The sequence below is a fragment of the Diplotaxodon limnothrissa genome, linkage group LG22 (assembly GCF_057381915.1).
Source record: "Diplotaxodon limnothrissa isolate DT_005_m linkage group LG22, D_limnothrissa_male_GT1.1, whole genome shotgun sequence".
NCBI classification, from domain to species: Eukaryota; Metazoa; Chordata; class Actinopteri; order Cichliformes; family Cichlidae; genus Diplotaxodon; species Diplotaxodon limnothrissa.
The window spans coordinates 1,943,571-1,965,870 of NC_140616.1; the positions used below are offsets into that span (position 1 = coordinate 1,943,571).

Genomic DNA, 22,300 nt, shown 5'->3' on the forward strand with positions numbered 1-22,300 from the left:
AAGTCAGGGATATCTTGGAGTCGTTTCTAAAGGACTGCATGTTCCAAGATCATCCGTTCAATCCACTGTTTCTTCTCAGGAAGTGCAGCTACTGTGCCAAGGTCTGAAAAACTATCCAAACTTTCACCCTGAGCTGAGAGGGTGAAAGCTGCTCTGGTTGGTCCGAACAGACCTGCCATGAACTGGAAACGGCTCAAACATCAGCGTTACCGCCTGCTGTCCAGATCCCCAGTGGCTAAAATACGGACACCTCGACTAAAGTTTGAAACTGACCGAGTGCACAGTGAAAAATGTCCTCTGAACCAAAGTTTTATGATTACATGAGGAAAAAAAACGAGTTGTAGGACACACTTGCTCGTTGGTTGAATCATCTTATATTAACTATATAATTGTTGCAGCCAGACCGAGCTAAACCCACAAAGTCAGCACTGCAAACCAGAGACGCTGCCTACCAGCGTCAAACAGCTGTTTATGCTGATGACGGGTGGTTTAAACACACAACAGGTTTCTGGATTTGTCGACCGTAAACAGACTCTATCTAGAACTGTGTAGTCCATAGACTGGACACTAAAGGCCTGACCCTTTTCTAAAGTCAAGTTTTCATCAATAGTTATCCGGAGAGCTGGGAAAGCTGTCACTGTGAATCTGCCAGGGCTAAACTTAAAAACTACCACCACAAAGTCCCAAAGCATGCAGACTGATGAAAGCTTACACAAAGAAAATTAAGTCCAGCCATGGGAAGGACGGGAAAACTTTTATTTTGCTTTTTTGCACATGGAGAACTTGGAACGGTCCATGCTAGTGTTTTCTCTAACATGCATGGATGTAGTCACCTATCGGTTATTAAAGTCCGGTCTTAATGTTTGCCGTGGCCACACACCTGACAGTCAGACGGTAGGCCCGTTAAGTTTTTACTGGAATGGGACAAAAACTTTACGAGGTTAATGTTTGTTCAGCGAGACGTGAAACTAGCGCCGGAGACCACAAACTCATCAGGAAAGTGTTACTGAGGCCGCAGATCAAGTGAGCCGAGGGCCACAGGCTAGAGGAGTCGCCCCCTGCGGGCCAAAAGAAAGAACGCAGGTTTATGGCACTATCAGGCCTAGATGTTGATTTTTCCCATACATCTGTAATTCAAACAGGGACTTATTACTTGCTCCTATGGTTACTAGAGAGCGTAATTACTACTCTACTGACCTCTAGATGCTTCTCGCAGGCTCTGCAAGGCTAATAATTTCAAGCATTCCCGTATGAAGAGTACCTATAACCATGTTAGGGAAACAAAGTCAGCCATTTTTACTGCCCACAAGTCATGGCGAAACCCTCTGGAGCAGATCTGATCATTTTGTAACTCCCCATCCAAAGATGGGAGGTTCCAAGCTTAATTAGTGACGTGATATTTTGCGTCTCCTTTCCTGTAATGTCCGAGCCAGGTCTGTCAGGCCTGTTAGCGCTCATCTTAGCATCGCACTGGCTCCGTCGGGTCCGGTCTAATCAGGCCCTGGCAGGCGACAGCGTTTGCTGACAACACCAGAAGGCCAGAAGTTAAAAATAAAGGAAGTCCGGCTGACAACTCGAGACGCCACGCTCGAAAATTATGATGAATCAGAGTGCCACTTAATCAGGACACGCCATTCCAGGCCAATCACATGTAAATGCGATAAATTGAAGACGTCCACAGCAACTACAAAAGACAAAAAAAAGTCTCCAAACTCCAAACCCCATTAAAAAGACATTAAGCGCCTTTCATAGATTCGGGCAAAGACAACTTCACAGGATAATTACCCTGTAATCATGTAATAAGAGAGACTCAGTGATGAGATCTCCTGACAGCTATCATCCACACAATGGAACGGAGAAAGTGAGGTAAAAACAGACGGGGAGAGAGAGGAAGATAGGTGTGAATAAATACAGAAGAGTGCAATAATAAAAGGAGGACAAAAGGAAAAAAGCAGGTAAATGGGAGGAGAGAGAGGAGAGAGAATGGCGAAGGCGCACAGAGATAAGGGGAAAAAGAAAGAAGGGAGAGTCTGAAAACTTCCAAGCTAATGAAAGAGAACAGGCACAAAGCAGAAGACGTTTTAACTAGGCCATGGCCTGGCAGACAGAAAGAGAGAGACGACGGCGAAAGAATGGAGGAGAAGAAGAGCGAGAAAAGAAGGCAGATAAACATGGAGGAGGAGGAGAGGAAAGGGACAACAGAGTGTTTCAGGAGGAAGAAAAAGGGAGACGGGGAAAGATAAGCAGAGAGCAGAGGAACAGAGAGTAAGAGGCACAATCGAAAGCAGATGAAGAGAACGAGAGAGATGAGAGGACGACGAAAACATTTCCATTTGACAGTAAAATTTTAACGGATAATAAAATGAGGTTTTGGTGCACTTTCTATCAGGAAAGTTGAAGCTTTGAAAAGGTGCCCCAATCAGTTGGGGGAAAAACACATTTGCCAGGGAAAAAAATGGGTACTTCAACACTTAATTAGTATTGGGCAAGCTGTTATTTGTCCCATGTGTCACTTAATGCTGGACATATTTCATGCTCTCGCAGCCTTGATCAGCTTCTCATCGCCTGCACGGGAGACACATTTTATAGCTGCAGAGTATCCAGAGCCCGTCTGAATTGTTGCACTGTGCAATGAGACTGAACTAATCCTATGTTATTATAAATCTCATGCATTTACATTGCTGCTTATTGCACGCTTCGGCTAATGGCGTTTCCTCAAACAACGAGCATAAAAACACCGACAATCAATTCATAAAAAAACGACTCGAACCCAAACGTGTCCGACGCGCTCGCCTCGAGGAGTTCAAAATTTCAGTCCCAAACCTCGTTGGAAAGAACCGAACGCACCGCGGGGCGAATAGATGCAATCCAGAGTCCACCTCCTCCCTCCGTCTGCCTCTAAAACCTGCTGCAGCACAGCATGACCCGACCCCGCGCCACCTGATTAGACTGAATATGGTTTTGGACCCAGCCCAACTCAAGTCCCTGGGTCAGGTCTCGGTTACTGGGTAACCAGAGGGGCCTGTGAGGACCTGTAGCCTGTAGCGCCCGAGTACCGCAGAGTTCACGAGTTTAAAAAGTTTCACTTGGAAATGATTTAAAAATGACTGATAGGAGTAAAGGGCAGGCCCGTTCTGCTTCTCCCGATTTAAATCTGTGTTGGTGCTCAATTATCAGTGAAGTCTGTGTGAGGACTTCTACTATGGTCATCTCAGCCACAGAAGCCCCACCCACCGTTTAAGAGGGGCGACCAATCAGAAGAATATTAGCTTAATGGACCAAAGCGCTGTACCAGGTCCCAGCGTAAGAGACGTGGCTCAGTCTGAGACTGAAAACACGGAGCTGGAAACGAGCCGAACGCCACATCACCGTTTACTTCCTGCTTCGCCGCGACGCTTCTCTACCAGCCATCTCCGCCCACACATCCACAGTGTTTCCTCTGTGAAAAGAAACCCACACAGGCACGAGGAGAGAGCCTCAGCCGGGACTCAAACCCAGGACCTTCACGCCGTGCGGCACCAATGATGACTGAACCACCGACCCTGCATCTGAAGGGAAGATGCAGTGAAGGATGTAAAAACATAACCATACAAAAGTCTGGCGTGGGGCACGGGAGAGACTCTAAAACAGGGGGTCGAACACGCTGAAGTGTCCGGTTCAGGCCTCACGGACGTATCTGAGCGTTTCACAGGATCCCAAACTGTAACGTGAGTTTAATGAGGCTGGAGAAACGTTTTTCTACAGACATCTCGTGCCGTTCGTCATCTGTTTGCTAATGAAATGCTCATTAATTGAGAAAAATAATCCAACAACCTGTCGTCTGGCTAATTTTAAACCGAGCGTGGCAGCGGTTGTTTTTCACCTGCTTCCAGCTTTTATAAAATCTTGGCTCCGCTTCAGGAGACACATTTATTTACGCTCAACGGGAAAAAATTTGGAATATTTGCATCGTGCATCGTTTTACTGACCCAGCCAGCTCACCCCTGCTTTAAAGGCGAGTTGCACTTACATGTTATTTAATGAGGCTTGATTAAACACTTTGTGTCCATTAAATTAGGATTTTATAGTTTAACGCAGAAATACATCCAGTAACCTTCAAAGAGAGGCTGCAGAAACGCTCTGTTGCTCTTTACACCCACACAAACTGCAACGCTCCAATCTGAGCCACACCCACATTTCCAGACACGGAGGATAACCCGCTGCAGCATCGGTCCGCCCTAACCTGTGAGAGCAAGCAGCTGATCACAGCTTTTAGAGATGCCCAGGTGCGCGTTTACGCTAAAATGGGAGTTAAGCTGCTCTTAAAAGGCACTCCAGGAAACGGTGCACTAATAACCCAATAAAGCAATCAATACGCAGCCCTAATACGGGCCAAATTCTAGCAAATACTTCAATCTCCTTTCAGATCCTCTCTCCTTGTGCGTTTGCTTAAAATACTTGGCCAGAGACCCAGCTGCTGCCAGAGGTGAAGTGGGAAAAGAGGGAGGGAGACGGTAAAGGAGATAAAACAAAAAGAAGAGTGTGGGAGGAGTTGGAGAGAACAGAGCAGGGAGTGCATGTATAGGAAGACGAGTGTGTAGGAGCCAAAAAAACAAAAGAAGGGAAGAAAGCGCGAGTGCTTAGCAGTAAAGAGGTTGAGAGAAAGGACACGAGAGTGTGGGAGGAGAGAGAAATGAGACGGATGGAAGGAGAGAAAAGGGGCGACAGAGAGGGAAAACAGAGCTGGAGAAAACAGATTGGACGAGGGAAAGTAAGAAGCGTAGAGGCAGACGGAGCTGCAGGCCCGAGCTTTTCATCCGAGCAGCGATGGCAGCCTCGCTTCCCGTCGACGAGGAAGAGCGCTGCGGCTGCCAGCTCGCAAAAAAGAAAAAAGAAAAGTAAAAAAAACAGAGCTCAGCAGTGTCATGTTTTGCTGCATCACTGGGTCGGCCTCGAGGACTCCGGGCCAACTTCTGACGAGGGGAGTCATATGCCGCTTGGCTGCGTCCCATTTTATTGGGCTGAGCTCGCCTCCGTGCATGCTTGTAATTACTCGTACAGTATTTGTGTGCAGGGGATTGTTTGGAGCACGGCAGTGCTTCGTAATTATTGAGGAAATAATAAAACTGCAGCAGTGACAACAGTGATTTGCAAATTGCAGGAAGCGGCAAATTGTCCTTTTGAGAGGCAGGTGAGTTTTTCCTCAATCAAAAACAAGCAAACCTTTGTTCCCTCCTTTAATTGGTGCACATTAGAGTATCAATTTTAGACGGAGGCAACAAAGTCTCCCAGGATTCCCTGCGTTTAAACACCACGACACAGAACTCTCCTCTGAAAGTGACACCAAGTAACTCGATCGGTGGGGTGGAGCAGGGTTCGGGGGAAAAAAGATCTGATTTTCACCTCCGCCAAGGGCAAACCGTCAGTCTAACTGCAAACTGTATCCATCCATCTAACTGACTGCATCGCAGCTCGCACGTCGAGGCGGCGAAGGGTGTGCTGGAGAGAAAAGGGTGTCGAGGAAGCCATAAAACAAGTCGGCGAGGAAAGAGAAGATAATGAGGAGATATCTTGGGAAATGAAATGACAAATTAGGAGGACGAAAGGCAGATTGGAAGGAGCCCAGTGTGCTAATAGGAGGGGTTAAAGACGTTTTACTGGAACAAGGGCAAACTGGAGGGGGCGAGGGCTCGTGGGGAGGGAGGCGATGTACATTTTGGCACAGAGGAAGCTCAGCTGCAAACAAACTGAACCGGCAGGCGTCTTGTCATCAGCGGGGATCTAAACTACTGTAGGGCTGGCCTGGCAGCTTGTAATTCATAATGAGACCAAAACAGACTTCGGGGACTCGCTCAGATGACTTTTTCTTCCCCCAAAGCAGCTCTGAAGCCGTTTTTAACACGTGAGCCGACATGAGGATGAGGCACAGAGACGTCTCCAAGTACAGCTCCACTTCACAAACCAAAGATCAACCTCTAATATTTTCAGTTTAGTTGATAAAATCTCTGAGTTTTTAGACAAAAATATATAAAACTTTTCAAAACGACCTCCAGAAACAAAAAGGCTCATTTCTAATGAGATGACAGCATAAAAACACCCAAAAGTTCAGGAGGTGCAACCTGCTGCAGTACATTAAAAACTATAATCTGCTACAGTAATCATGATGCAGTGTGATTGATGAACGAGGAGGCCGGGGTGGATGGATGGTCTCCAAAACATCAAAGTGTGACTCGTGTGCTTCAAAACGAAGCAAAGTGGGAAATGTAAATAACACAGAGTACAGTCTGTGCGGTCATACTTCCTGTTCCACAGCTCCCACAGCTGGAGCACGTGCAGAAAAGCACAACGTTCATGTTTCCTGCAAACTGCATCTATCGTTCAGCATTACTGAGGCCCTCACAGATGTGACCCTCACACTAACATGAACGGTTACAGGCCGAATCAGGTCACGATGCTTCTGTTTTATTTGCAATAAGAATCTATGAGTCATTTTCTTTTGGACCCTTTGAGAGTTTTCAGGGTTTTATGCTGTAAAGTTACTGTTAGATTCTCTTTACTGGTTTTATTTTGTTTGGAAAGCTGTTGATGGGATAAAACCATCATCAGGAGGTGGAAACGAATCAGAGGAAACACCTCATGTCCTGCTGTGACTGCAGGCCTGAAGTTGTCTGATACCGGTTTCTACGTTTGATCCTGCGCGTAGGTTTCTCCCTCTGATTGTTGATTAATGCGACCATGTGCAGGTCAGCGGGACGGCGGTAGGACAAGCACAACACTTCCAGTTGTTGGTTAAGTGCAATTGTTAGAATGAGGAAAAGGACAGCTCTGATGTGTAATGTAACAACAACAACAACAATCTTTATTTATAGAGCACATTTAAAAGCCTTGGGCATACCAAAGTGCTTTACATAAAACAATAAAAGGTTCAAACATTGATAACGGATAAATAAAAATAACGAGTTATGTTCATAGATAAAAGCTACCAATAAGAATGACTACAGCACATGGGTAATGTAAGAGCTGGTTGCACAGTGGTCAGAGCAATCAGCTTAATTAGGCCACTATTAGCACTGATGCCGACTGATCAGGACATGCCTAACAGATCTGAAACACCTGACATGCTAATGGTCCCTTTGGGAAGACGCTGCTGCCGGCGCGCTCGCTGTGTTCCCAGGTACGGTGACTAACAGGCAGGCGAGGAACATGCAAATGAGGCGGCTGAAAGAACCACCGGGGACTGAAAGTTTGGAGCTTTAAAGGCGGCGGCGGCGCTCAGAAACTAAAAGCGTCCTGGTTTCAGAGTCCCCGTGACCCTCCTCCCTCAGGCACACAGTCATCATGCAGCACAAAAACCGCCAGCTCTGTGTGTGTGTGTTTTAACATAAGTGTGTGGACGCTAAATGATTGATCAAAGGATGGCTTTGTGTGGGCACCTCGTGGTACTAATGCATCATTAACACAGCTGGTAGTATGACCCAGCTCTTCTGAGAGCTGCCAGGCTATTTCCAGCAGCTTTCTCTTAAGCTTATAGAGATCCAAATCTCACTCGTGTTATATAAGAGTTCTGCGAAACATACTGAAAGGACGTCACGACTAGTTTTACCTCAGGTTATTTTAGCTGGCCCCTTTACAGGAGAGGCAATAAAAGATGTTTCACCGCTACTGCAGTCTGCAGGAATTACTAACATGATGAAATTACAGACGGAAAACAGCACTCCCACCCGAAGGATAATCTGTCCTAACAGGGCTGCGAGTACGTCTGGGTGACACTAACAAAATCAAACACAGGTACCGCCATACTGACAACGGACGGGCGGGCGGCGGGATGGTGGTAAAGCTCAACTGTAATGGCCTGTTTGCACAGGATCTGTCAGCATGCAATGCATTCTGGTACTGTGGCGTTTGGAGAGACAGCACATCCTTATTTGCTTCATTTGAAATCCACTTCGTGTAAATGCGGGCGTGCGGTGCAACGTTACGGGTAAAAACGTATGCCGCGGACGTTCTACCTCTAAAATACAAAGACAACTCCTGTGACTCACCCATCAAGCGTCCAGTGCTGGAAGCGAACATGAACAGGTCACTTTGTTAAATCCTGAACTGTAAAGCTCAGAATTCAAATTTACTAATTTTGTGTTTTCAGACCATGAAAACGTGTAAAGCTGCTGAAACACTGTTAGCCCACAGGTTTCGTCACATCAAGCCTATTAACCAGTGTCCTCGATCCAAACCCAGTTCACTGCGGGGCACTCTGGTTTGCTTTGTATTGTGTAACGTACAGAAAGGCTTAGTTAGGAGTTGGTGATAAAACCAACAATCCCCGGCTCAAAGTGGGCCAGAGCGGCGCCGGAGTCAACCCGCCGAGCTCGCAGCGCCTCTCCCGTTATTCTTCTCAAATGAGCGTTTATTTTTGCTTTGTTACTTTCAGGCCAAAGGTCAAAGTGCGTTATTTATAAAGGTTAGTTTCACGAGCGCACAGAGTACATGTCTGTGCTTTAATGTCGTTTCCCCAACAATAAGCTGAAAGTTCAGAACATCAGCTGCTCGACTCAAAGTGCTGACAAGTTGATAAACCTCTGTCCTTACATCAATATGCATGCCTTTGATTATTCAGAAGAGCCACGCCCACGCACAGCTCCGGATCTGGAATCAATTCTTTTTTAAACTTAGTCTGCAGATGTATATGAACTTTTATCCTGTCAAATCCATTTAACGTTTGTCCAGCTTGTTAAAAGGTTAAAAGGTACAAACGGACCAATCGCATGACCTCATAAAACTGAATAAAGTAAAATTAAGTGAAAATGGCAGCTCTGATTCGAGCCTCAGACTCAAAAGGAGCAGAAAAGCAGCGCTGAGCGCGAGCGCATTTTATTTTGAAAAGAAAGGTCCACGCTTAGAAGCACGGCCCAAGGCCAAAAGGCCCGTTAAGCATTAGACAACTTGGAAGCGTTAAATGGAAGCGGAGACTTAATGACCGATGGATCTTATGAGGCAATTTGATGCACTGATGAGAACAGAGCTGTCTTTTCATTGGCAGAGAACCTTGAGTGCAGTTTGGGTTTCGGGTGATTGGCTGGGCGATTGGAACGGCGCTCTCGGTCACGTGACCGCGATGTGCGTGGAGCCGGCCAAACTCTCGTATCGTTGAGCGTCTCAAGGTCGACCTCGAGAGCTCAACACGAATGACATCGATCCATCTATTCATCCCTCCGTCACTGATCTAACGTCTCTTCAGCTGCCAATTCTCTGCCTGACCTGACGTCAGCGGGGCCTCCGCAGTAATTTAATACAACAGAGACGCAATCCACGAGTTTTACTTTCATTTCTGATTCCCGGTGGGAATTCTGGGAAGCATAAGGAGCAGCGTGGGGGACTGTCAACAAATCTAAAACAATCACTGAAGAATAAATGAATTTATTTAAAGGAACAAAAGAAGAACCAGAAGAAGAATCGGCTCGTTAGACCCAGAAAAATATTTAGAAACTTCTTTCTGTAAAAACGTGGAACTGTCGTCATAAACGTTTCCAATCACGGCTCGTTTGTGCTTCAATATTTAAGTTGTTATTTCTACTGGAAGGTTTGACATCATCCATCACATTCGGTCTACCAGGCTTTTTTCCCTCTGCCACGGCGAGGTAATTATCCCCGTGGCGCATGAAAAACAATAAAGAGGTTAATTAACGTCTGTCTATTTCTATTATGATTCATCTGGATAGAAACCAAATCAATTTGGTTCTAGTGGAATTTATTTTCCAGATAGGCAGGTCCAGAAGTTTCTTTAGTGCTTCTGCCTCCGCACGCCATCGCAGCTGATTTTACCCTGACCAATCCAGATGTGACGTTCAGCTTGAACTCGCAGCTGTTTCTACGCGCAGACAGAAAAACCAGCAGAAACCGAACAGGCCGACCGAAGATGTGCGGACCTGAGGCCGTGCGTCTGTGCACGCAGCTCACGCCGCTGAGCTCACGCCTACAGTGCGTGAGCTCCCACGCCTACAGTGCGTGAGCTCCCACGGCTCGCTGATACAGCCGATCTGAACAAAAATCTGATTCCAGCTCAATGAAACCAAATCTGTGGATCCTGTTTGACGTCAGTCTGTCGGAAACCTGCTGTTAGCTGGAGTTCGTTACAAAAAAGTTATTTTTTCACTCAAATTTCCATTAAATATGATTTAAGTGCAGGAGCAGAGAATCCCTTCCAATAAAAAATAAAACCAAAAACAATATTTCTTATGATTTTTTTATACAGAAGGAAAAAAATTGTAATATTTGATTTAAATGATCAGTTTTACTGACGTCTGTTTGCCCCCCCCCCCTTATATATAACCTTCATGTTTTTCTTCATTTCTAATATTGGCAGTTTTTCTATGCATTTACATCAATATTATAATAATAGTTCATAATAACATAGTATTATTATAATATCTAATAGACAGATCGATCCACACACACACACACACACACACACACACACACACACACACACACAGATAGAAATATTGCACCTTGTCCTGCATGTCTGAGTTATTGTAGTTTCATACGTAGTTCCAGGGTTGGTCATTCTCCAGGTTTTTATTTTGAGGTAACTGGAATAAACTCGCTCCACACTGCAGATTATAAAACTATTACTCAGGCTTGCATATATAAATCTAACAGCAGGTCCTGTATGAATAACAATCATCTGTATCAACAGAATTATTGTCAGTGTCTACACTGATAAATCAATAATTATGACCAAAAAACTACGAAACACAGACTTCTGTATGATGAGTACTTTTACTGTTGGTACTTGAAGTATACTTTGATGTACTACTCCTTCATCTAAGAGTACTTGTTTGTAAAACACTCGACTCTCTGTTGACCTTTCACCTCATTCAAAACGAGACTTCTGAAAATAACTTATTGATTCAGCATGTGGAGTTACAGCCTAGCCCCCAAATGCTGATGGACCTTATGAAAGTGTTGCATTATTAATGCGAGCAGGAAAAGCTGCTGTCAGGAGCTGTTGACACCACAGAGGCTCGTGTGCGAGTGACGCTTCTCCCCCCGACCACAGCCGGGCTTCCTCGCGCTGCATCGGCCGAACTTACGGAATCACTGCTAATTAGGGACGGCTGATGTGCTGCTCTGTGCTCGTCTTAAAAAGCAAAGAAAAGAAGGTGGAGGCGACGATCGGCAGCTACTGAACGAGCGGGAGAAGCAGAGGAAGACAATCGGTTCTGTGGTGAGAAATTTAGAGGCTGTTGCCATTAATTAAGCGTCATTTTCCCCGTTAGCCGCAGAGCCGCAAAGGAAGGATCACCCGGATCGACCCGCACAGCGCCCCTGGGGATTGGACGCCTCTAATATAAATATAAACACCAGTAAATCTGACATTATAAATCTGTTGCCTCGGCGGCTTCACGAAGCCTGGATGAGGTTTTAATTCCACTCTCACATTAGCTTCATTTCAGCTGCGACTGCCTGACATTTAAATAAATAAAGGCAGACGCCCGACTTATCGCTCCACGCTGACAATATTATACAGGAAAACACACGCCTGTATTCCTGCCACACACACACACACACACACACACACTGAAACAGAGTTTACAGAGGTCAGAGGTCAAGATCAGCGACAAGCGCGACACCGCTCGGCTGAAGGGAAACGTCGGAAAACTTGAGTTTTAATGAGCGTTGTTTTTGGTGAAATGGCAGATAGTGTACACACACACACACACACAGCATGAATATCTATGAAGAGCCACACAAATATGCTGATTCACACACACATACGAAATCCTCGTGACCTCCAGCTGTCAGACTGGACACGCACACACACACAAAGTCACACAAATACCCACCGGCTTCACACGGCCATGGTTTAGTAATGCAGCACACACACACACACACACACACACACACACACACACACACACCTGACATTCTATCAATTCTCCCACAGCAAACTGTCGGCCCCCCCGCGACCATGAAATATAAATGAAATACAATTAGCAGCTTTAAAGAACTTCATGAAGGCCAAGGCCTCGGTCCAAACACCCCCCGAAACCCCCAGCAAACACAAACACACACACACACACACACACACACACACACACACACACACACACACAGTTCAGTGAACTCTGTCAGGAGCTAAATAAATAAATAAATCAACAACAAAATAACTCCGTCCTTGGTTGCAGCGACTCATCGCAAACATCCATCTGAGCCTCCGATAAATAATTAAAGCTCACAATGACTATACGTTTTACACACACACACACACACACACTTTTTTCTTTTATTTTGAGGAAAAATAAAAAAGTTTTTTTAACGCCTCAAATTTGAGTTTTCTGCCTCGGAGCACGCCGCTTTGCCCTCGCGAGCGCCCCGCTGTCCTTCCATCCTAAAATTTAATGGATGCAGTGACTCATTACAAAGTGAAGGGGGAGGAAGAGGGGAGGCAGGTAGGGGTGGAGAGGGGGGCAAAAAAAAAAATTAGGAGAGAGATAGAGAGCGCTGTGCTTCATTTCCATGGCGTTACCATAGCAACAGCAGCGCAGGAGAGAGAGGGAGGGAGAGCGAGAGAGAGACGGCGAGGTGCCCTTCTGCCGTCGCAGCGCCTCGCCGCCGAATATTAACCAGGCCTGTACGCTCAGGTGCTAATTAGGAGGAGAGGAGGAAGGGTGGAGGAGGGGTGGGGTGGCGAAGAGGAGGGAGGTCAGGAGGGTGGAGGAGAGCGAGAAAAACAGGAGTGAGAGGAGAGGTCAGGAGGAGGCGACAAGGAGGAGGAGGAGGTGTAGAGAGGAGGTCAAGAGGGGCCAGCGGATGGAGAGGAAGAGGAGGAAAAGAAGGGAGGAGATGAGGAGATAAGGGGGCGAGGAAGTGAATTCTCTTCTTCCGCTTCTCCTTCGGCCGGCCTGTCAGGTTGATCTGTTCTGCTCCGGGAGGTCAGAGGAGGACAAAAGGAGGTGAAACAGGAAAAAACAAGAGAGGAAGAGGAAGATTAAAGGAAGAGAGGGAGCGAGAGAGCGGGAGATGAAAAGGGAGGTTTGCAGAGGTATAGAGAGAGGAAGCGAGTGATGAGAGGAGGCGAGACGGAGGAGGTGTAGAAAGGGAGCGAGCCGGGTCAATAAAACATGCATGAGACAGTCGCTCTGTGTACATCTGTGTGTGTTTAATTAGCATCCGTGTGTGTTCAAGTTGATCCTTTTTAAGATCTGGCCTCATCACGTGTGTCTGTGTGTGCGTCTATACGTTGTGATCTAGTGTGTCTGTGTCGTATTTAACGTCTGGTTTCTCCCCCCGTGTCCTCCCGTCACGTGTACATATTTCTGAGCGTACGTGTGCATGAATGTCTCCATATGTGGGCGTGTGTCTTCACGTGTGCGTGTCCTCAGCTAACACGGCGCCGTCTCCATCCAGTCATGAGCTGCTATAAGCCTGAGAGACTCTGAACTCCGACACAGACTTACATTCACTCGTATATAGGTCACTGCAGCCCGTCCATGCCAACAGCGCCGCCGCCGCCTTGCGGCTTCGACTCATTTAACCGCAGATGCCGGCGACAGGAAAAACAAGAAGGAGTGCGCTAAAGGAGGAGGAAAGTCTTAAGGTGTCACAGAGCTGCCTTCACCCTCCGTGTGATGATGGGAGAGATGCAGTGTTTATGCTTCGCGACGGCTCGCACCATAACCCAGAAAACATGGGCAAGTATCACTGAGCCACAAAGTCACAGGTCACGCTGTCACGGCCGCCACATCCCGATGTCATAAACCCGGGAGGTCACGACTTTCGAAACGCACAATCAAGCATTCATTTTGTTCTTTTGTTACTTTTAAAGTCCCAGAAAAAAGACGGAGAGATGACTGTTTGCTGAGTTGGCGGCCGGATCCATGGAGGAAGCATCGCCAACAGCATCATTTTTTAACCTGTATACGCCCACCAGGGCGACAGCCGTGTCCTCACTGACCAAAGTGGCCAAAACGCCGTCAAAGACTGTACACGTAACACCTTCATGCTTTTAAAACTCGGCCACGTGTCTGAAACCCTGACCCTTGAACTCACAGTTCATGGTCTACCCGTAGCAGCAGGATCCATATGAGCGTCCCCAAAGACTAACCAGTATACCCTTACAGACACTGAGGCAGGACCACCTTTGTCCACCTCAGACAGGTGAGCTGTACACAAACTTTTTTTGCTATAACATCATCTGGAGTCAATGGGCGTGGCCACTTTGACGGACAAGTGTGTGCCAGCCCGGCGGCGCGTGCTAGCCTTCATCCCACTGATGGGAGTTTTTCTGGTGTTTTTTGTTCAGCAGGTATCAGTGTGTGTGCGTTGCATTTTTAGTTTTTAGATGCTGATAATTTAGCACGCCACCCTCTCAACCAAGCGAGGTCACCTCCAGCTCCAAAAACCCAACATGGCTTCTGCTGGAACCCCATCGCTGAGGCGTCTCAGAGACACAAACGGGTTGTTTATCTAACCGGTTAGACCGTAAAGCATGAATAAGGCCACCCTGTGTGGATGCGACACAGTCGGGCCGGCATCATTACAAACGTATGCACTCGTTCTCCTGTAAGGCGCTTTGGATAAAAGGTTCCACCAAATGGCTGATTTGGCAAGTTAAATCCTTTATGGGGATTTAGTGAAAGGGCTTTCTATTTAAAAAAAAGTAATTTTATTTTTGGACTGCCTTTAATAGGATAAGCTTAGCCATAGGCAGCCCCCGGTTTGTTCTGATGAATAGGAATATTCTTGAGGCGTTTAACCTCCTTTTATTATATAACAGTCATGGGAGCGAGCAGTGAATCTACACAGGGCTGCACAATCGGGTCCATTTATACTTGTAAAACACTGGCATGTGTTGTTTTAAATGCTGTCGGTGTGGAGTTCACACTGTCACAATATTGAGTTCTCGTGACATTTGAAACCAATAATCATGACTGTTAACTGTCACCTCCACGTCTTATTGCACAAACAGAATTTCCTCATTATTCACGCTGCACATTTCTAAACCGCACCAAGCAAACTCGAGAAATATAAAGCCAGAGGCGAGGAGCGCCTTGTTCCCCGAGTCCTGCCTGTAAGGTACACAAACGCTTCCTGCGCCTTCTTATTTATTCTCCTTTAAGGTTAAAGCTTCTTGTTTGAGGTAGCGAGCCGGGCTCTTTCTTTTCCCAATGTTCACACTGATTCCTGATACCGAAGACAACTTTGAAGAACTTTCAAAGGGCACAAAGAAATCTCAGTTTTAATGACACTGGCAAAGTTTTTATTTTAATTGCAAACTGTCTCTTGTGTGGTTGGTACTTTCTTGAAAATTGTGCCAATGTCAAAAACTGTGCCAGCCTCTTCAGAGAGCGGCATGTTGGGAAATCTGCGGGGAGAACAAAGAGAAAAGGTTCTGCCCGTCGCACAAACTGCACTCGGATATTTTCTTAAAATTATGACCAATAATAATTTGTTCTGTTGAAAATGGTTAACGGGCTCTGCAGGGAATCAGAAATCGACAGCCTTTGCAACACCTGTCCACACACTTTTGGCACGAGTGGCTGATCAAAGTTTAGGTTCAAAGTCATCAGCAGGTTAAACGAGGTCAGAGGTCAGCCCTTTTTAGACCTGCAACACGGACCTCCTCCGTGTTGCTTCTGGACACACACGGGGCTCATTTGTGGTGACACCATGATAACTCTATGAAAGAAGGTGTTTATTGTGAGTCTAAGTAAAAAAGGAGTTTATTTCCCAACATGCACTGATGGCTACAGCGGGTGTGAGGAGGTTCGGTGATGTCGATCAGGCTCCACTCCTGTGGGTTCAGACTCGACACTTTCAAGATTAGACTTCAAACTTTGCGATAAAGCTCAGCGTCAGTGCGAGATCAGACCCGGGCTGAGGGACCTCCTCTTTCTTCCCTTTCCCCTCACCTTCCAGCGGGTCACGGCAGATGGCCGGCCCTCCCTGCGCCCACCTCTGCTGGATGTCTCTACCTACTGAGAGGGTGAAGACCTCCATCATACGAACATCTCCAAGGGCTGCTTGTATGTGACGGCCGGACTGTTTCCCCTCTAATTGATAGCCAGTGCCGCCCCCAGCCTCAAATGCCACGAGCCCCACCTGACGCACTGACCAGTCCAACAGTGTTCAGATGTCCACAAACATATGGCCACGGGAGAGGAACCCCCCTCCCCCACCACAGCTGCCCCCCAGGAGGCTTAATTCAGGGGCACAAAGTGGCTTTTTTTGTGGAGTGGAAAGGATTTATAATTACTGAGCGTTTAGGGGCTCCTCTGTGTTCGTCAGTGTGGTTTCCCATCAGCGTCTAACACCATCCATCTGCCTCTCTTTCACGCAGGACTTCCCTCTGCCTCGCTCGCTCAGAGATTACCGTGATATCGCTCGCTGCTTCCTTCCCGCTGTGCACTTGTTCTGCTGCTATTCGAGGAATTCAGTCTTCATCTGCCACCTCTCTCATGGCGCCTCGCCTCGCCTCAAATACAAATGTAAATGAAAATAACCGTCCGGCGATGGTACTTCTGAGCATAAAGGCGCTGTTGGGGGTGTGCTGCATTCTTTAGCGCTGGGTTGGGGGATGGAGGGGCTTCCTCCTCTTCCTCTGAATGGGCAGTATGGGACACCTCGCTGAAGAGAATTCCATTAGTGTTGGTTTCTGTGGAGGGTTTTACTGTCACACGGCGCTGACGCCGCCTCAGAGGGCCTTTACGCTCTGCCAAGACAGATTTCTGGAGCCAGGCGTGGAGAGAGCCCGCTCAGGACTCCAGACTCCACAAAAGCACTTCTAATAAACTTTTATCAGTCACAGTGCTTTGAGCAGATTTATTCCTGCACATTTCTCCATTTCCTTTTACGGCTGCTTTTACAGCGGTCTGGACCTCGGGCGGGTCGCTGCTGCCGTGCTCACGGATGAAGAAGAGGAACGAGACGTGAATCGTGTGAATAACTCGGGAACTTTTTATGTTTTGGTTCAAATATTTAGCCCGACAACAGCGCTGATTAATCCTGGACGATTTTAAGAACACACACACACACACAAACGTATAAAAAGAATCGGACACAGCTGTGAGAGGCCAACAACTCGGGGCTAGAATCAGATTTTCGGGGATAAAATGACGACTTGTGCAGCCCTTTACTTGACGGCTGACCTCCATCTAAGACTTCAGAAGCCTGAATCGAGCGCTGAGGTGGTCGTACTTCTCCCTGCAGTTTCACCGGTTTCACAGTTTTAGATGCATTTTCTCATCAGTGCCTCAAAGAGTTTATTTTTAGAGAGAAGGTGATATTTCACGATTTTAAAAGTTATCTTTTCGTCCTTTTGACCTTTCCGCAGTCACAAAAAGCTCCGAATTATTTTGCTAATCAGAGAGATTTGCTGTTTAATTTTCACCTCATCGTTAAGAGCTTGTTTGCCAACTAATCAGCCGCTGCTGTGAGCGGTTATCACTCGTCTGTCATATTTAAGAAGTCTTACAGCTTACAGCAGAGCACACGGCTGATCCAGACTTCCTGTTCCTATTTTTCCTGACCTGAAACCAGGACGTGGTCAAAGGTCAGAGCTCTGAACATTTATGTCCTCCACGTTAAACAGCAAAGACAAAAAATACTGAATATTTCTGTGATACAGGAAAAAAAAAATCACTTTAACGTTTTAATTATTTATTTTTTTGTACCAAGAAGAAAAAACTGATCGAGTTTGTTTAACTGGAACAACATGTTGATTTATTTCAGGGTTTATCATTTTGTATTTTTCATTAGTTTCACTTTAATTGTTTTGTTTATTTTCTGGATTAAATTTGCTTTTTTAAGATGAAACTAAAACGATTTAATTTCAGTTTGAGCCTTTGTGACTTTCAGTGTTGCTGTTGTTCTGTTTTAAACATTAAAATTAAAAACAACTAAAAACTTATACTTGATACTCAGGTAAGTCCCAAAAGGTCGATTCTGTTCATTGTGGTGTTTTAGTCGAGGAGGCCGTTTACGTGAAAAGGGAAAGACCATCTCTGAATCGAGGAGGGGGGGGGGTCACCATCTGACAATGCTGTGATTGCAGCCGTTCACCAACTCTCTGTGAATGGGACTCATGGTTATTGATCAGTGGTCACGAGAATTTGCATATTAATGATCAAGGAACTGACCTCCCAGCCTATTGTCAGTCAGTGGTGCTGGTGGGAAACCAGCTGAGACTGAAGGAGTCACCTGATGATGACGAAACGTTTCTCCCACTGAAAACGTCCAGAAGGACAGAATCAAACTTTTGGGATTTATTTCATTTATTTATTTCTTTTTACTTTTATTTAAAGTATAATTTGTATTTTTAATTTAGTCACCTAAGACTTCGAGTTTTTAGCAACATGTCTGATATTACCAGAGCAGTTTTAGGACTGAGGCACTGAACTGAAGGTGTGAACGCTCCAGTTAAAACGGAGTCAGGACTGAACCAGGATCAGCACCGAGGACAAGCACGAGTCATGACTGAGCTCCGACTCACGATGAACCCGCCGGTCCTGTGAATTTGTTTGAGCAGGGTTTGCTTGAAGTCCCGCTTTTTGGTCTCCACACAGACATGTTTTCCAAACTCTGCCTGGCCTCAGCCTGCAGACTGCAACACGGCCGAAGGCTCCGAAAACCAACGCCAGGATTTTCTTTTGGTTGGACATCCGGACGGTTTTAACCAGAGCCAAATGAAAGGATAAAACACACAGACTCTTTGCTGGACCACACTTATTTTGGATTATTACAGATTATTTTGGACTAAGACTCATACAGAGCTCCTCTGGTAGAGTCTCAGATTAAAACACGGAGCTGGAAAAAAGAGCAGGAGAGGTCATATTTCAGGAAAAAGCCCGATCTTCCTCGCAGCCGAGTTTGTGGATGCGATTGGAAAACCTCTCCACCTGTATTTGCCCAGAAGGATGTAAACGACCTGCAGCCAGGCAGCGGCGGGCAGCACGGGCAGCGACCTGAGCTGCAGATAAAAACCTCATTAAAAACAGAAACAGAGGAAAACCCGGAGCCTCGTTGTCAAACTTGTTTCTCAACAGGTTGCAGACGGTGAGTCACCATCTCCCATATTAACTCGCTCGTCGATATCCAATTATTACCTGCGACATTCAGGTATTTCACATTCGATTGGCCGCATGTAAACATATTATCTGGTTGGCAATAACTTGGACAAGCTCTTATCTCACTTATGAGAAACCCGAGAGTGATGCGTGCCTGAGATTAGCCGGGATGCCGAGGCACGCACACACCTTATCTTGTTTACTGTTCGGCTTCTGCAGCCTGCCTAAGCTCTGTTTCCATGGTAATATTAGGATTTTTCCATGCTGAAATATTCTGAATATTGTTTATTCGTGTATGAATCAATCGGATATTGCCGATGCTCTGATTGCATTGATTTCTGGAAAAGCTCTATCCGCCCGTCTCCCTCATTCTATTCTTCCTCCCTGATATTATTTTTACTTTGGAGTCTTATTATTATTAAAAACATGTTCAGCTTGTAGCCAGAATATGCTGCTGCCTCTAATCCTGCTCTCAAAAACATCCAAAGACCGGAGAAAATTCTCCTTCTGCAAGCCCTCATGTTGCACCGGGAGGTCAGAGGTCAGGGTAGGTATTCGGTGCCTTACTGAAGGACTCTTAGGCAAGAAAGGATGCCCGTGTACTCGAGCGCTCCCCTGGAAGAGCCTCTTTCTGCTCCCCACTCAATCCCCAACAACTAACCAGGGGAAATCAAAGTTAAATACAGAAAATGAAAGGCAAATAAATAATCACCGGTGCACTGAGCTGCACCTCCGTGGATCCTATTTTGATTTTAAGGTGGGAGTTGGGAGCGCACAAATAAGATAAAAGAAAGGATGGGAGGAGGAGGAAAGAACTGCAGAGAGGAGGGAGCGATTAGGAGACAAAGATGGGGGGGCAGGAGGAGGAGGGCTGGGGGAAACGGGGAGGAGCAGGCGAATGAGAAGACAAATTGAGAAACACGAGGTCGGTGACACGGCGCACAGACGTTTGCTCTTTTCCTCTCCGTTTTATCCCCATTACACTTTAATGCACGAGGCGCTCCTCCTGCTCATACCAAACACCTGCCAAGAGGAGGAAACACTCGGGAGCAACGGCACCACGAGGAACTTCCGCCAACCGCTCGTAAACCAGGACGTCGGTGCAGGAAGAGCCGGGTCGGGGCCACGATGAGTGAAATCACCTTTGAACTCCAGGCTCGGAAGCTCGACTCCTTAAATCACATTAAAGACTTCGCTGCACAGAATGTATTCAGTCCACAGACACAGTGTCACGATCCTGGGTCTTAGGACCCAGTGTTTTGAGTTTTAGTTCATCTTAATGTGTATAGTATGTTAAGCTCATTAGGCCTATGTTCATTTGCTTATTAGTTCCCCCTTGTGTTTCCAACCTATGTTAAGTCTCCCCTGCTCTTCATGTGTTTCATGTCTGTGTCTTACCTTGTCAAGTTCTGGTTGTCATGTCTGCGTCTCATTATGTTTCCTATTTTATTTGGAAGAGATCCTGCGCTTTTATATCATGGTTTATGTTTTGAGTCCTTTGATGTACTGTTTCTTGTTTCCCTGGATCTCAGTTATGGTTATCTTAGGTTTAGCTCTTTGGCTTTGTTATATGGCTTCCCTGTGTTCCATGTTATGTCCACTGTGATGTTTTGTACCACGTCTCCCCAGTTGCTGTTAAGTTTGCGTGTTTTAGAATTCAGTCAGTGTGTTTCCTGTTTTACTTTGAAGGTCCATGCCTCATGTGAGTGTTTCTAGCTTTGCTTGTCTCGTCAGTCCTGATTTCTCCCAGCTGTGCCCTCCTTCTGTGTCATTCCCTCGTTATCCCTCTGTGTATTTAAGCCCTGTGTTTCTCTTTGTCAGTGTCGTAGTCTCCCTCATAGCTGTGTGATTTTTCCCTGTGGCTCCTCGTGCTTTAGTCTCCCCAGTTTAAGTTTAGTACTGTTTTTTGTGTTTCACTTTATGCCAGCATTAAAGCTGTGTTTTTGAGTTTACGTTTCGTCTCCGTGAGTTTGCGTTTGGGTCCTTCTCCTGCCTGCCACACAGCCGAATCATGACACACAGTTAACAACCCCTGTAAGAAACAGCCGGTCTACAGACCAGCGTCTCCTCTGGAAGACCCGACTTTAATAAAAAGGCCGAGGTCAAAGTCGAGTTCCTGCCCCGAGTGGAGGAACGTGGGGTGAGGATTAGGGCGAGCAGGAGCAGGGCGGCGGCTGTACCGGTACAAGTGTCAAAGCAAAGCACCAGATTTATCGGTCTGCCTTCGTCCTTACACTCAGCGACATTCTCGAGCTCTGGGTAATGAGCGAAAGAACGAGATTACGGATACAAGCTGGAGAAATGGGCTTCCTGCAAGGGGGGGCTGGGCTCTCCCTGACAGACCGGCTGAGAGTCCAAATCAGCCAGTTGGGGTGGTCTGTGCATCTGACACGGACGCCTCCTGGGCCAGGTGTTCCAGACACGTCCTACTGGGAGGTCCCAGGGTAAAACCAGGACATCGGATCCAGCAGAGCCACAAAGTTCTCGCAAAAGAGCCGGAGGAGGTCTGGATATCTCTGCTGGAAAATCCGATGTTTCAGGAAATGTAGGAAATAAATGGAAAGTCTGCTACAGTTACATGTCCCTATGTGTCCTTGCTATGAATGTCGCCTCTCTGAGCTGAGTTGACTCACAAAGACGAGGGCCACGCTTCACAGAGTTTCAGAAAAACAACAAGTTTGAGCTTTTGTTTGGAAGACTTTGACAGAGGTGTAAACTTTGTGTGCGTCTTCCATATTTACCTTTTAAATCTGTAATGTGATTGGATTTTATGCCCAGTCTTATTTCTTTACTGCATGCTGTCTGCTTCATTTCCTTTGCTCTCTTCTGTGAATATTGTTGTTTTATTCTTGTTTTAATGGCTAATTTAACATCTGGGCAATGAACAACCATTCCAGACAAGCCATTTGGTTAACACTGGCACATTTACAGTAATGCTGATGGATAGTCAGCATCCCAGACCTTCAACGCGAGCTCATTTTCAGCCAGAAGTAATCATTGCTTTACATGATAAGAAACAAGGAAACAAAATAAGAAGCTGCAAATCGAGTTTTATGCAACAAACTGAAGATTTTTTCTTCTTCTCGAGCATGACTTCAGCTTCGGTACATCGTGTTCTGAGCTCTCGAACACACTGTTTTCGTTTTAGCTGTTCTTCAGAAACATCTTCAGATCACAGCTGGACCTCTGCTCTCAATGTTTCCAAACACGTCATTATAACCAAACCCGGCTCCACCAAATTAGAACCAGAGTCCACA

General features: G+C 46.3%; 1 protein-coding gene across 2 annotated transcripts in view; it reads right to left on the bottom strand.

The window, feature by feature from the left end:
- Positions 1 to 22,300, bottom strand: part of LOC146609110 (zinc fingers and homeoboxes protein 2-like) — a 133,110-nt gene that overhangs the window by 23,898 nt on the left and 86,912 nt on the right. The window lies entirely within an intron of this gene.